General features: G+C 54.9%; 2 long non-coding RNA genes across 2 annotated transcripts; both read right to left on the bottom strand.

The window, feature by feature from the left end:
• Window positions 1–2,170: 2,170 nt before the first annotated feature.
• LOC135978164 (uncharacterized) lies at window positions 2,171–3,928 on the bottom strand. Its single transcript, XR_010595590.1, has 2 exons — window positions 3,630–3,928; window positions 2,171–2,354 (listed from the first exon to the last, which is right to left on the bottom strand). It is a non-coding gene; the product is annotated as an uncharacterized LOC135978164 (long non-coding RNA).
• Window positions 3,929–6,180: 2,252 nt separating this feature from the next.
• On the bottom strand, window positions 6,181–13,793 carry LOC135978165 (uncharacterized). Its single transcript, XR_010595591.1, has 3 exons — window positions 13,683–13,793; window positions 9,131–9,166; window positions 6,181–7,737 (listed from the first exon to the last, which is right to left on the bottom strand). It is a non-coding gene; the product is annotated as an uncharacterized LOC135978165 (long non-coding RNA).
• Between the last annotated feature and the right edge of the window lie 388 nt (window positions 13,794–14,181).

The following is a 14,181-nucleotide window of genomic DNA, read 5'->3' as shown; positions in this document are numbered from 1 at the left end:
GTTGTATAAAGTCGAAATGAGTGCGGCCACACTAGCACAGTAATTCGGTGGTGTGCGTCCAAGTACCGGGGCTAGCGTCGATTTCTGCACCGTTGCACTGTGGGTAGCAATTCCATAGCTATCCCATAGTTCCCGCAGTCTCCCGCGCCCATTGGGATTGTGGGTTAAGATCCCAGTGCCTGATGGGACAAAAAACATCGTCGCAGGTGGTTCTGGGTACAGCCTCACTTCCTCCCTCCCTCCCTCCCTGCATGAAAGCAACGGACGGCAGACAACCATTTTCGCGCCTTTTTTCCTGGGTGGGTGAACACTGCAGACTCCATACCACGGCAAGCATGGAGCCCGCTGAGGTCAAGACAGCACTCATGAATATTGCAAACACCTCGCGCGTTCTCGTGGAGTTTATGCTCAGCCAGGACCAGAAAAACGAGGAGAGGAGGCAGCGGCGGCGGCAGCGCAGCGACAAGCATGATGAGGACATGGACACGGACACGGACACAGAATTCAGTGAAACCACAGGCCCCGGTGCTTTGGAGATCATGTTGTTAATGGGGCAGATTCTATCCATGGAACGCCGATTCTGGGCAAGGGAAACAAGCACAGACTGGTGGGACCGCATAGTGTTGCAGGTCTGGGACGATTCCCAGTGGCTGCGGAACTTTCGCATGCGTAAGGGCACTTTCATGGAACTTTGTGACTTGCTGTCCCCTGCCCTGAAACGCCAGAATACCAAGATGAGAGCAGCCCTCACAGTTGAGAAGCGCGTGGCGATAGCCCTGTGGAAGCTTGCAACGCCAGACAGCTACCGGTCAGTCGGGAATCAATTTGGAGTGGGCAAATCTACTGTGGGGGCTGCTGTGATGCAAGTAGCCAAAGCAATCACTCAGGTGCTGCTACGAAAGTTAGTGACTCTGGGAAATGTGCAGGCTATAGTGGATGGTTTTGCTGCAATGGGATTCCCTAACTGTGGTGGGGCGATAGACGGAACCCATATCCCTATCTTGGCACCGGAGCACCAAGCCACCGAGTACATAAACCGCAAGGGGTACTTTTCAATGGTGCTGCAAGCACTTGTGGATCACAAGGGACGTTTCACCAACATCAACGCGGGCTGGGCGGGAAGGGTTCATGACGCTCGCGTCTTCAGGAACACTACTCTGTTTAAAGGGCTGCAGCAAGGGACTTACTTTCCGGACCAGAAAATAACCGTTGGGGATGTTGAAATGCCCATAGTTATTCTTGGGGACCCAGCCTACCCCTTAATGCCATGGCTTATGAAGCCATACACAGGCAGCCTGGACAGGAGTCAGGAGCTGTTTAACTACAGGCTAAGCAAGTGCAGAATGGTGGTAGAATGTGCATTTGGCCGTTTAAAAGGTCGCTGGCGTTCATTATTGACTCGCTCTGACCTCAGCCAAAGAAATCTCCCCATTGTTATTTCTGCTTGCTGTGTGCTCCACAATCTCTGTGAAAGTAAGGGGGAGACCTTTATGGCGGGGTGGGAGGCTGAGGCAAATCGCCTGGCTGCTGATTACGCGCAGCCAGACACCAGGGCGATTAGAAGATCACACCATGAAGCGCTGTGCATCAGAGAAGCTTTGAAAACCAGTTTCATGGCTGGCCAGGCTACCGTGTGAAATATCTGTTTGTTTCTCCTTCATGAAAACCCTCCCCCTTTACTGACTGATTTTCTGTAAGGAACCCACCCTGCCCCTTCCCCCAGCTTTCTTTCAAACCAAATAAAGTCACTATCATTTAAAAATCATTTATTCTTTATTAATAGATTAGAAAAAGAGGGCGGGAACCCGGGTGGGATTTGGGAGGAGGATTGCTGGGAAGGAAAAAGCCACAAAGAAAAGGTTAAAAAAATGACAGCCTTTTGCTTGGGCTGTCTACTGGGGTGGAATGGGAAGGTGTACGGAGCCTCCCCCCCCGCGTTCTTACACGTCTGGGTGAGGAGGATACGGAACATGGGGAGGGGGGAGGGTGGAACAGGGGCTGAAGCGGCAGTCTGTTTTCCAGCAGCCGTTCCTGAACCTCCACCAGACGCCGGAGCAGCCCCAGCGTTGCATCCTTCATCCTCTGGTCTTCCTGCCGCCATCTCTCATCTCGATCGTCTCTCCTCTCCTCACGTTGGTCCCTCCTCTCCTCACGTTGGTCCCTCCTCTCCTCACAATCACTGACTTCTTTCCTATACTTTGAAACTGTTTCCTTCCACTCATTCAGATGAGCTCTGTCACTCCTGCTGGATTGCATAATTTCAGAAAACATGTCCTCCCGCGTCTTCTTCTTACGACGCCTTATCTGTGATAACCTTCGGGATGGAGGAGGGAGGCTTGAGGAATTTGCAGCTGCTGTAGGGAGGGGAAAAAAGAGAGAATTGTTTTAAAAGCTACATTTTGCAGAACAATGCTTATACTCTTTCACGGTGACCAACACTGTTCACATTACATAGCACATGTGATTTCTGTGCAAGGTCGCATTTTGCCTCTTAATGCTGAGTGCCTGTGGCTTTGCTGCTAGAGATCACAGGTCTGGGCAACAGAATTCGGCTTGCATGCGGCCATGGTAAGCCATTGTTTTACAGCTTCTGCACCCTCCTTTCCCACATACCAAGCATAGCTTGTAGAGTGCTGCAGAAGCCTGGCCAATCTCAGCCAGTTGGGGGGGGGGGCAGTGTGGTGGGGCTTGTCTGGGCCCCTTCAGGCAAGTAGAGTGCTGCGGTTTTTCTGTTAACATTCAGCAGCACCAGAAAACAAACTAACCCCCCCCCCCCCTCGCCATGAATTCTCTGGGATGATCACGGTACCCCTCCCCCCACCGCGTGGCTGGTATCAGGGAAGATCCCTGCAGGCACCAAACTACCCCCCCCTCCGCCGACCCCCCCCCCCTCGCCATGAATTCTCTGGGATGATCACGGTACCCTCCCCCCACCGCGTGGCTGGTATCAGGGAAGATCCCTGCAGGGACCAAACTACACCCCCCCTCCGCCGACCCCCCCCCCCTCGCCATGAATTCTCTGGGATGATCACGGTACCCTCCCCCCACCGCGTGGCTGGTAACAGGGAAGATCCCTGCTAGCCAAACGCGAAAAACTCAGGGCCAATTTCCCATCTGCGCTTGGCTAACTGCAGGGAAGGATTTATTTTCCGCCACAGGCAAACAGCCCAGTAGGAACGGCCACCTCTGTCCCCTTAATTAAGTTCCCGTATTTCAACCAGGTTACCAGGAGTGATATCACTCTCCTGAGGATTACACAACAAGATAAAGAACGGATGTTGCTTGAATGCCAGCAAACACCGGGACCATACGCTGCCAGGCTTTGTCAGGCAATGATACCAGATTACTTGCTGCAAGCATGGCGTGGTCAAGTGTCCTACCATGGAGGAGGGAATAAGGATGCACTGCCCAGAAACCTTCTGGCAAGGCTTTCAGAGTACCTCCAGGAGAGCTTCATGGAGATGTCCCTGGAGGATTTCCGCTCCATCCCCATACACGTTAACAGACTTTTCCAGTAGCTACAGACTTTTCCAGTAGCTGAACTGACCGCGAATGCAAAGTCAGACAAAGTAATCATTAAAAACCGTTTGCTTTTAAAACAAGTTTTATATTTTAAAAGGTAAACTCACCTGAGGTCCCTTCCATGGGGTCAGAGTCTTGGGTACTGGCTTGGGAGGCTTGGGAGGGTACTTCAGTCAGGGTGATAAAAAGATCCTGGCTGTTGGGGAGAATGGAGTGCTGTGTGCTCTCTGCAAGCTCATCCTCCTCCTCCTCCTCCTCCTCCTCTACCCCATCGGCAGAATCCTCAGGCGTCGAGACTATCCCCGACCCAGAATCCACGAACAAAGGTGGGGTAGTGGTGGCAGCCCCCCCTAGAATTGCATGCAGCTCGGCGTAGTAGCGGCATGTCCGCGGCTCTGACCCGGAGCGACCATTTGCCTCCTTTGTTTTTTGATAGGCTTGTCTGAGCTCCTTGACCTTCACGCGGCACTGCTCAGAGTCCCTATTGTGGCCTCTCTCCATCATGCCCTTGGAAATTTTTTCAAAAGTTTTTGCATTTCGTCTTTTTGAACGAAGTTCTGCAAGCACTGAATCCTCTCCCCATACAGCGATCAGATCCAGTACCTCCCTCACGGTCCATGCTGGTGCTCTTTTTCGATTATCAGCCTGCATGGTTACCTGTGCTGATGAGGTATCTGTGGTCACCTGTGCTCTCCACGCTGGGCAAACAGGAAATGAAGTTCAAATGTTCGCGGGGCTTTTCCTGTCTACCTGGCCAGTGCATCCGAGTTCGGATTGCTGTCCAGAGCGGTCACAATGATGCACTGTGGGATAGCTCCCGGAGGCCAATACCATCGAATTGCGGCCACACTAACCCTAATTCGAATTTCTAAAATCGATTTTGGCGCTACTCCGCTCGTTGGGGTGGAGTACAGAAATCGATTTAAAGGGCCATTTACATCGAATTAAATAGCGTCGTTGTGTGGACGGTTGCAGGGTTAATTCGAATTAAAGCTGATAAATCCGAATTAAAGTCGTAGTGTAGACCAGGCCTGTATTTCCAAACTAGTGCTGTGTTTCTGGGTAACCCCCAGACAGATTGGCATCAGCATTGCCTAGCCTGTTCGATGGCCCATCAGGGGTCATCAGCTGTACAAAGAATCCATTGAAAGGAACCAGGGAAGATACCTTATGAGTCAGCAAGGCATGTGGTATGCCTGCGGACAGAGAATTCTAAGGCTTTTCCATGCCATGTGCAGGGCAGCTTGTGTTTGGGATAAAGGAAGTACAAGCCACATGGCAAAGGATATAAAAGGCAGCTGAATCTTCTTCATTTTGTCTTCATTTCTGCTTCTTACCTCTGGAGTGACTCTTCTACAAACTGAAGCTCCGAACAAAGGATTGCATGACCCATCCAAGCTGTGGATGTGTTCCAGAGGGACTTTCAAGCCAGCAAACTCACCAACACTGCTAAGAACCTGATATATGGACTTTGAAGTCTTTGTATGTATGTGACTGTTTTACCATTTAACAATTCTCTTCTTGTTCTGGCTTTTGTCTTTATAATAAACCTTTATTTTTAGATGCTAACGGACTATCTGGCAGCTTGGTATTTTGACTTGGTAAAATGGCTGACCCTTTGGGGTCAGGAGAACATTTTGTATAGTGAGCAGAATTTTTAAATAACTTCTCACTATACCTGACCTAGGTGCTGATTGAGAGCCAGAGAACTGGTGATGTCTAGTTTACCTAGATTTCTGGCTTGGGGCTTGCGCCGGTTCTGGTGTGCATTGTGAAGAGGAACCCCCAGGTATTGACCATGGCCCTGGTTGCAGCCAATACCACCCGGTAGAGGGGCTACATAAGAGGGGGAAATCTCTTCAGTGACAGAGGGGAAACGAGCCACGTTATGAGCTTAAAATGCTTCCAGACAGAAATTGAACCAACCAAACAGAAGAGAATCACTAGCCACAAGGTTACACGACATTCGTTTAGAAGAGGGAGCAAAGGGCAGCGGAAGAGCGAACTGGAGGGAACTTACAGACGTTCTTAAATTGTATTTGGCTGCTGCTGCTGCTGTGCCACCGATGTGCCAGGCCGATGGGAGGCGCTTTCTTAATCCGAGTCAGAACTGCTGCTCGACCCACTTCCATGCTGAAAGGGACAAGGATTGACGTGTATTAGATACCGTGAGAATAGCCCTCTCCCACGGCTGTCTGCATTCACAGCAGTTACCGTCCCGCAGCCTGTGTCACAAGATGGGAGCTGGCCCTGGTGCCTGGCCAGTTACACTCCGGCTGCTCCCATGTCAGCTGTACGTGGTGCCCTTCACTTCCTGACCCAGACATTGGCATCATTTTCCGGTGGCTCCTGGGAGGGACGGCCGGGGCTAATAACTGGTTTCTCTGCTCGCCCGTAGCACAGAGCTAGGGGTGATGATGGCAGCTCTCCTAGCCAGGCCTGCAGCAGGCATGGGGGGAGCCAGGACTGCTCAGGCATTGAGGAATGGGCAGGGGAGTGGAGATGGAAAATTCGACCTTCGAGGGAAGCGCAAGCCCACGAGCTACCCTTCAGGAACAGCCCTGGCAGGCTTGGGGAATCCTGGCCAGGCTGAGCCAGCAGGAAGGAGGCGGGAGGGCTGCAGCCCTGGCCCCCGAGCATGCCCAGTGTGATGAGAAGGCCCTGGGCACAGTGAAAGCAGTGGCCAGGCCCAGCAGGACGGGCACCTCACCATGCTAAACAACGAGCTCACTGCACAATATTGGTTGCCAACCAGGACGCTGCTTCACCTTGGAAAGGAATCGCCCGGCAGAGATGGGCTGCGCAGGAAGACAGTGAAACGGCCCGACCTGCAACCCCTGGCACTGCGGGGGGAGGCCGGGCTTTGAGTCCAGTTCTCAGCCCCAAACCTCTGCACCCGCCAATGCTGCTGGGCTTCTCGACACCCGCCAGGTGATTCCAGGGGCAGGTCCCCGCTCCTGAGCCCAGCCAAGTAGAATTGCCACTAACTGCACCACAGCAACCCCAGGGGCTGCGGCAGCACGTGCGGTACTACGTCCCCAGCAGGACGCTAAGGCCCCGCCCGGCGAAGACGTGTACACGTGCCTGACGGTACCTCAGACTTAGCATCACTGATTTCCAGGTGCTGCTTACGAGCTAACGCTGAGCATGTGCACACGCTGTGCAGACTCGGGGCCTCAGGCAGGGAGTCAGTCCCTGCAAGGGCTTCCAGCGCCGGGCTCTGTGGCAGAGGGACATTCTGGCTGGATGATGGGTTTGTACAAAGGCGTCACACCCAGTAAGCTGGGTTGGTTTGTTGCAGCCACGTGTCCCTGTACATGAGTGAGGCTGGCCACAGAATGCAGGTGGGCGCAGCACTGGCCAAGGTGCTGGAGAGGTCCCTGGGAACCCAGCCTGCCTTTGTGAGGTGTGTCAAGGTGCCACGTCATGGCTCTGACATTCTGTGCTGAGCTGAGTTCTCCGTCCCACCCGAGTGCCCTGAGCTGTGGCTGCGTGCTAGTCCTGCTCCCTCTGTTTCATTTCCTGACACTGACTCTAGGAACACCTGGGTTCCCAGCAGAGCTGGGCCGGTCCTGCACCGGTTTGGCTGCACAAGGTGCGATGCAGCAGCCTGTAGGCGCAGGCGGGTTTGGTTTGAGGTTTGAATACATTAACCAGTGATGCCCTGGCCAGTACAAACCCTAATCCGGAATCCAGGGACCTGGTGAAAACAGCCGACTCTTAAGGGGAAAAGAAAATGTTTCCAGGGACTGGTGTAATGTCCCCTGGCTGCAGGGAGCAGAGAGGGTGGGTTCTCATGTCCCCAGAGCCCCATGTACGGGTTGGGAACAGAGCAGTCCCTAGCCCAGCTAAGCCTTGGGCTGTGGGCCCTGCACAGCATCCCAGCACAGAGCTGACGCTAATGGTGCATCTTCTTCTGCAACGTGGCCCCCACACCCCAGTGACCAGGGCTCCGTACCTTGTGTCCATGGCGACCATGGCCATGTTTCTAATGTTTGTGATGATGCCCATGAGGTCCACCTGGGGGATGACACCCAGGATGGGGAGGGCATCCAGGTCCATGCGGGTGATGTCCATGCGGGTGGTGTCCAGGGGGATGAGACCCACCAGGCCCAGGGCATACAGGAGGGGGAGGAGGACAGACAACAGGGGAGCAAGGACTCGGGTGAGGGTGGCAATGTGGCGTGTTTGGTGGTGGTCTCCCACCAGGGGGTCCTGCCAGACAAAGGGAAAGCAGAGGTGACGTGTTAGAGCCCATGGCAAGGCCCCTTCACCCATCCTCCTCCCCGGGTTCCCTGCAGTGCGGGCAATGCTGACACACCACTGGCCCCAAGCATGGTTTCCCTGTGCTGGAGGCTCCCAGACTCCTCTTGCACGGCCTCCATCCTCCCAGTCTGCACTGCCGCTTGGACGCTGCCTGCAGGAACTGGTCTCCCCTGGCTTCCCTTGGCTCCCTGTATTGCCACCCGGAGGGATCCGCATTGTTAGCAGCGGGGAACCCCAGGTGATACCCCCTGGCACTGTGTATTCGAAGGGAAATGCCCCCAGGAAGGCAGGGAACAATGACCTAGTCCATGGTGCAGTCACTTCGGCCAGACGACTCCCGCTGAGTAGGGCATTGCCTGATTTCAGTGGCCTGCCAGCTCCGGAGTAAGGGGGCTGGGGTAGGGTTACCATATTTAAAAATTAAAAAAAGAGGACACTCCATGGGGCCCTGGCCCCACCCTTCCCCGCCCCCGCCCCGCCCCAACTCCGCCTCTTCCCCACCCCAACTCCGCCCTCTCCCCTGAGCGCCCCGCATTCCCCCTCCTCCCTCCCAGCCACGCGAAACAGCTGCCCGAGCGCTACCGGCTTCACGGTTTGCCGGGCAGCCCCCAGACCTCCAGACCCTGCGCCCCTGGCCGGGCACTTCCCCTCCCAGGCTCCGGCTGCGCTGGGGTAGCGCCCAACCGGGGGTGCAGGGTCTGGAGGTCTGGGGGCTCCCCAGCAAACCGTGAAGCCGGTAGCGCTTGGGCAGCTCGGCTCTTCAGCTGCACAGAGCTGAGGTGTCTGGGGGGAGCAGCAGCAGCCGCCGCCGCGGGGGAATCCACCTGCAGCTCGCAGCCTGCCGGAGCCGCTCTAAGGTAAGCAGGGGACTGGTATTTTCCTGGACATGTTCGGCTTTTTGGCAATTCCCCCCGGACGGGGATTTGAGGACCAAAAAGCCAGACATGTCCGGGAAAATCCCGACGTATGGTAACCCTAGGCTGGGGGAGGCGAGGAGGCAGAATGGGGCCAGCATGTGGAGTAACTTTCAAACCGGGCCATGAATACTACACACGTATATGTACACACGTCACGCTACTGGAGGGCTGGGTGCTGCAGTCCTTACACAGGCAAATCTCCCAGAGACAGCCACGCTGTCTGGCTCCCAGCCAATCCCCGCTTTAGCCATGGCCCCACACAGAGAGTCCTGAAACCCGTCTGTGTCCCCGTAGAACAGAGGAACTGGCCTTAGCCTTCGGCCCAGGAAACAGCCCTCAAGTTCCCCAGCTTTAAGCAAAGCAGCCGGAAACAGCCCGTCCCGGCTCCCCCCGGCAGGCCAGCCTGTGCTGAGCCAAGGTCTCACCTGCGTTCGCATTCCACATGCCGGGTCCGTCAGCACCTCCAAGGGAAGGAGAGTCCTGGTCAGAAGGTTTCTCCCGCCCTCCCGCCCTCCAGTCACCTGCCTCCCGCCCCTGGAGCCGCTCTCTGCACCAGCGCAGCAAACCATGGAAAAGCACCCGCAGCAGGGGGGCAGAACGGTCCCCGCCCGCAGCCTGCACCTAGGGTGATCACCTTTTCAAAAGGCAAAAGCGGGACACATACAGAAGCCCCGCCCCCTCTGTGGCCCCGCCCCTGCTCCTCCTCGTCCCCAAAGCCCTGCCCCCTGCTCAGGCCAGAAGCCAGAGGTGGGCAGTGGGAAGAGCCACCTCGGAAGCCTGGGCCACTGTGAGGAGCCCTGGACCCTCCACCTGCCCTGGGCGAGGGGCTAAAGAGCAGCCCCCGGCCCGTGTGCCCGCCCCTGGGGGCATGCTGCCCAGGACAGGTGGCAGCTCCTCGGCTCCTGGGCAGGGGGCAGGGCTTCCGGGGAAGGGGAGGAGCAGGGGCAGGGCCTCATGGCGAGGGGGGCAAACGCCCACCTCAGCCCCTTCTTCTCTCCCCACAGGAAGAGGCTGGCACCACCCCTGAGCCTCAGGCAGCTACAGAGCGGCGCTGCAGGGAATCCGGGACAAATGCTGTCCTGGAGTCATTCAGCCCGGGACCGGGACTAGACCTCTGCATTTCGGGACTGTCCCGCCCAGTTCAGGATGGGTAGTCACCCTACCCCCACCTGCACGACGAGGGGAGGTGCGGCCAGCGTGAGATGGCACCGCACCCACGTGCCCTGCGCCAGCAGCCTGGGCGCCCGTCCTGTCACTGCCACAAGCTGCTGGGTGACCTTGGGCACTTCCCCTGCCACCTTGGTCTGCCTTGGGCAGCAGCTCTTCAGAGCAGGGCCTGTCAAAGTGCGTGTACAGCGCCCAGCACCAGGGACTCAGCTCAGCTGGGGCCTCGTGGGGCTGCTGGAATACACAGTGCAAGAATCATAGAATCATAGAATCATAGAATCATAGATTATAGGACTGGAAGGGACCTCGAGAGGTCATCGAGTCCAGTCCCCTGCCCGCATGGCAGGACCAAATACTGTCTAGACCATCCCTGATAGACATTTATCTAACCTACTCTTAAATATCTCCAGAGACGGAGATTCCACAACCTCCCTAGGCAATTTATTCCAGTGTTTAACCACCCTGACAGTTAGGAACTTTTTCCTAATGTCCAACCTAGACCTCCCTTGCTGCAGTTTAAACCCATTGTTTCTGGTTCTATCCTTAGAGGCTAAGGTGAACAAGTTCTCTCCCTCCTCCTCATGACACCCTTTTAGATACCTGTAAACTGCTATCATGTCCCCTCTCAGTCTTCTCTTCTCCAAACTAAACAAACCCAGTTCTTTCAGCCTTCCTTCATAGGTCATGTTCTCAAGACCTTTAATCATTCTTGTTGCTCTTCTTTGGACCCTTTCCAATTTCTCCACATCTTTTTTAAAATGCGGCGCCCAGAACTGGACACAATACTCCAGCTGAGGCCTAACCAGAACAAGGAACAGGAGCAGCAAACCCGCAAAGCCAGCTGCGCCCACAGCCCCGCAGCAAAACTGCCATTGGCTTCAAAGGGCCTGGGGCAGCTCGGGCAGCACGTGCCTGTCTGTAATGGGGTGGGGCCCCATGCTGCCCTGTCCCGTGCCCACTCACACAGCGGCTGCGGGAACGCCCAGGAGCAGGGCCGTGTACTTCTCTGTCTTTTGGAACGGGGCATTGGCTCTGAGCTACCAGCGTGGAGCCACCTGAGCAGCACCGTGTGTCCAGCCCTCTTGGCGTCATGCAGTTAATGCCCCTGCTGCCAATCCCGTGCAGCCTGGCACTGCTGCCACGCAATGCCCACCACACTCTGCCAGCCTGGCATTCCTATTGCCCGTTTGCAGCATGTGCCCCAGGCTCCTTACAGCACAGCAGCTAGCAGCCCTGCCGTCTCCAGACCGGCCTCCCCACAGCCAGCAGCTCTGGGCTAGATTGTGGTTTGTGCACAGCCGTGGGCACTGGTTGGTACATACATGGCACTGCCCCGGGGCCACTGTCATGCCAACACCCCTCTGATCTAATCTCAGAAATCTGACTGCATGGCTGGCTCTGGCAGAAATGGTTCTGCTGCTGTAGACATGGAATAGGTGAGATATGATTGTCATTTGGCATTTCAGCAGTGCCCAGGCACCAGCCAAGAGTGCCCCGCCCATGCCAGGCACTGCACAGTCCCAGTCTAAGAGACCATGCCCCAAAGAGTTTAGGGTCTAAACAGACTAGACAGACAAAGGCTGGGAGAAAGGGATCGAACATATGAGCTGTGGGAATAAAGGGAAAGTGGCAAAGTTCCACCATTTTTTGTTTCGTTTAAGCCCCTCTGTGCATGCAGCTGCCTTTGATTTCAGTAGCTGTGGCACGTATGGATCTCAGGCCTAGAGCTGGGCAAAATGTTTTAGCCAAAACTGTTTTTCCATTGAAAAAGGCAGATTCCAGTTGACGGGAACCTTAGTGAATTTGTCGATTCTGACTAATTGTTCCAGATGAAAAAAACATCTTGGAAATGTCAATACGGTTCATTTGGACATGTGCAAAACAAAAGCATTTGATTTTTTGATCTCCGTTGACGAGGTGACCGAGGTGCCTTTCACAAAAGTGAGGCAGGCTGGTGTCCCCTTATGCCCAGTAGTCTTTGGGTTACGGCCCCTACCTGGGACGGGAGAGACCCGGTGCAAACCCACAACAAATGCAAGTCTCCCAGGTGGGTACCCTAACCACTGGGCTAGGGACACAAAGGGGGCAACGCCAACTCCTCGGGTGCATGAATGGCATCTAGGTGCCCCCCATTTCCCAATTTCCTTTGCTTTTATTTGTAAGCAGAGTCAGGATGAGCTCTACCCTGACATCTGGTGGTGAATTATGGCGAGTGTGGAAAAGAACTACTGGGGCTGATCTTGTTTGCATAGGCACACCCACTCGCCTGGCATGAAACAACAGCAACTCAAAGTGGTTACTTTGGCTGGTGTGGGATCCCCAGTTTCTTTGTTATTGGGGCAGGAAGAATAAAGTTTTGTTACCCTGATTCTGTGAATCAAGGGCAGTGAACCTGTTGTATGACAGAAGGACTGAGTGAGTCTTTCACCATTACCTAAGTAGCACTTGCTTGACAAGGGGCATGGGTTACAAAACCCAGTGAATAGAGAGAGGATGGGGACAGGTATTTGTATCTGATGGGTTGTAACACCAATTGTACTATCTTCTCTCCCCACTGTTGAATATCAGAGCTAACTTTGATTCCATTAAAAGTCTAGTTACAGACTGCTGAACTGAATTCAGTTCAGTGCACTAGCACTGGGGCTCCCCCTATGAGCTGAAATCACAAAAGAGGTGAGATCACTGAGGCTGTGTTAACTAGTGGGGGAGCCTGAAGCTATAATGCTAAGTGGCTGGCAGAGCAGCTAGCAGAGTGGAGCTGAGCGACTCACAGGTCGGTGAGTGGAGTGGAGCGGAGTGGCTGGAGGAGCAGCGAGCAGAGCAGAGCGGAGCCTTGTGGGAGCGGCCCAAGGGACGGCTGAAGTGGAGCAGAGCTGAGCGGCTCACAGGTCGGTGAGCAGAGTGGAGCAGCTGCCAGAGCAGTTCGTGGGACGGCGGGAGCAGCTCACGGGACAGCTGGTGCAGTGGAGCGGCTCGTGGTGAAGGCTGCGGCGGAACGCCGTCGGCCTCGGATCACGTAAGGTGCCCCTTAACGCCCTGTGTGCCCCCCCCCCCGAACTCTGGGGCTGCACTGACCAGGGACAGAGACTTTGGGGGGTTGTTGGACTTTTGGGACTTTGGTGATCCTTGGGTTGCTGGTTTCAAGAACCCAAGGGAAAGGACACAGCCCAACTTGCTGGGGTGGGGTTTTTTTGCTCATGGTTTGTGTTATGAATCCTGTTTGTGGTGTTTTTTCCAATTTAATGCTGATGTCGTTTACCTCATGTTATTAAACATTTTTTGTTACACTCAGACTCCGTGCTTGCGAGAGGGGAAGTATTGCCTCTTAGAGGCACCCAGGGGGTGGTATGTAATTGTCCCAGGTCACTGGGTGGGGGCTCGAGCCGGTTTTGCATTGCGTTATTGAAGCGGAACCCCTAGATACAGAACCCGGCCCTTGTTGCTGCCAACTTAGATGGGCAGAAGGGTTACATATTAAAAAACACCCCAAAATCAAACAAAACTATTTTATTTGCCTCAAAATTAAAAAAAAAATTCCCCCCACCCCCGCCCTTTGCTAAAAACAGCAACTTCCAAACTTCCAATACAATTAGCACTTGTACTGCCTTCGTTTGAATCTTTAAATTATATAATTATATCAGGTGCATGCACCCTTACACATACCCCCCCACACACCCACACCCACACTCACAGACTCCCACACTGAGACACACACATTCACACCACGGCTGGGGAAAGTGTTGCAAGGAGCAATACTATTTCAAGCCTAGCAAGCAGACTACAGCTACGAAACAAAACTGCCTACGATACCAGCACGAGACGGTTACACAGACGCCGCTCCCTGTGGCTGCTCTCGCCGGTCCGGCTCAAATGTGCTGACAGAACAGACCACGAGTCCCTTAAATACGCTCCCCCCCCCCCCCGCCCATCGTCGGCTGAGCCAGTGAGCAGGTGGGGCGCGCAGAGCACCAGAGATGCTGTGGGCAGGGCTGAGTACAATAAAGCTGCGTAACTGGCTTCTCACCTCTTGCCTCCCTTGTTGCCAGGCCCTGGTGCTGTGTACGAACATGAAGTCAATACTCCACTCCCAGGTGAAGCGCGAAGGTCGCACTGGGCTGAGAAGGGCTGGCGCAGAGCCCTGCGTGGGACTTTGTTTAATCCCGCTGCAGTGCTCTATACTAGTCCCACGCAGGGCTCTAAGTAGGTGCCGAGGCTGGAGGGGAGGGGTGGTCACTTCCTCTCACGGCTCAGCAGTGATAAGTGATCAGCTGAGTGACATGAGTCCTACTTATTCCGATTGCTCTTGGGC

The sequence above is a fragment of the Chrysemys picta genome, unplaced genomic scaffold, assembly GCF_011386835.1.
Source record: "Chrysemys picta bellii isolate R12L10 unplaced genomic scaffold, ASM1138683v2 scaf150, whole genome shotgun sequence".
In the NCBI taxonomy this organism is placed as follows: domain Eukaryota; kingdom Metazoa; phylum Chordata; order Testudines; family Emydidae; genus Chrysemys; species Chrysemys picta.
The sequence above is the reverse complement of the archived record's forward strand: the minus strand, read 5'-3'. Positions and strand labels throughout refer to the sequence as shown.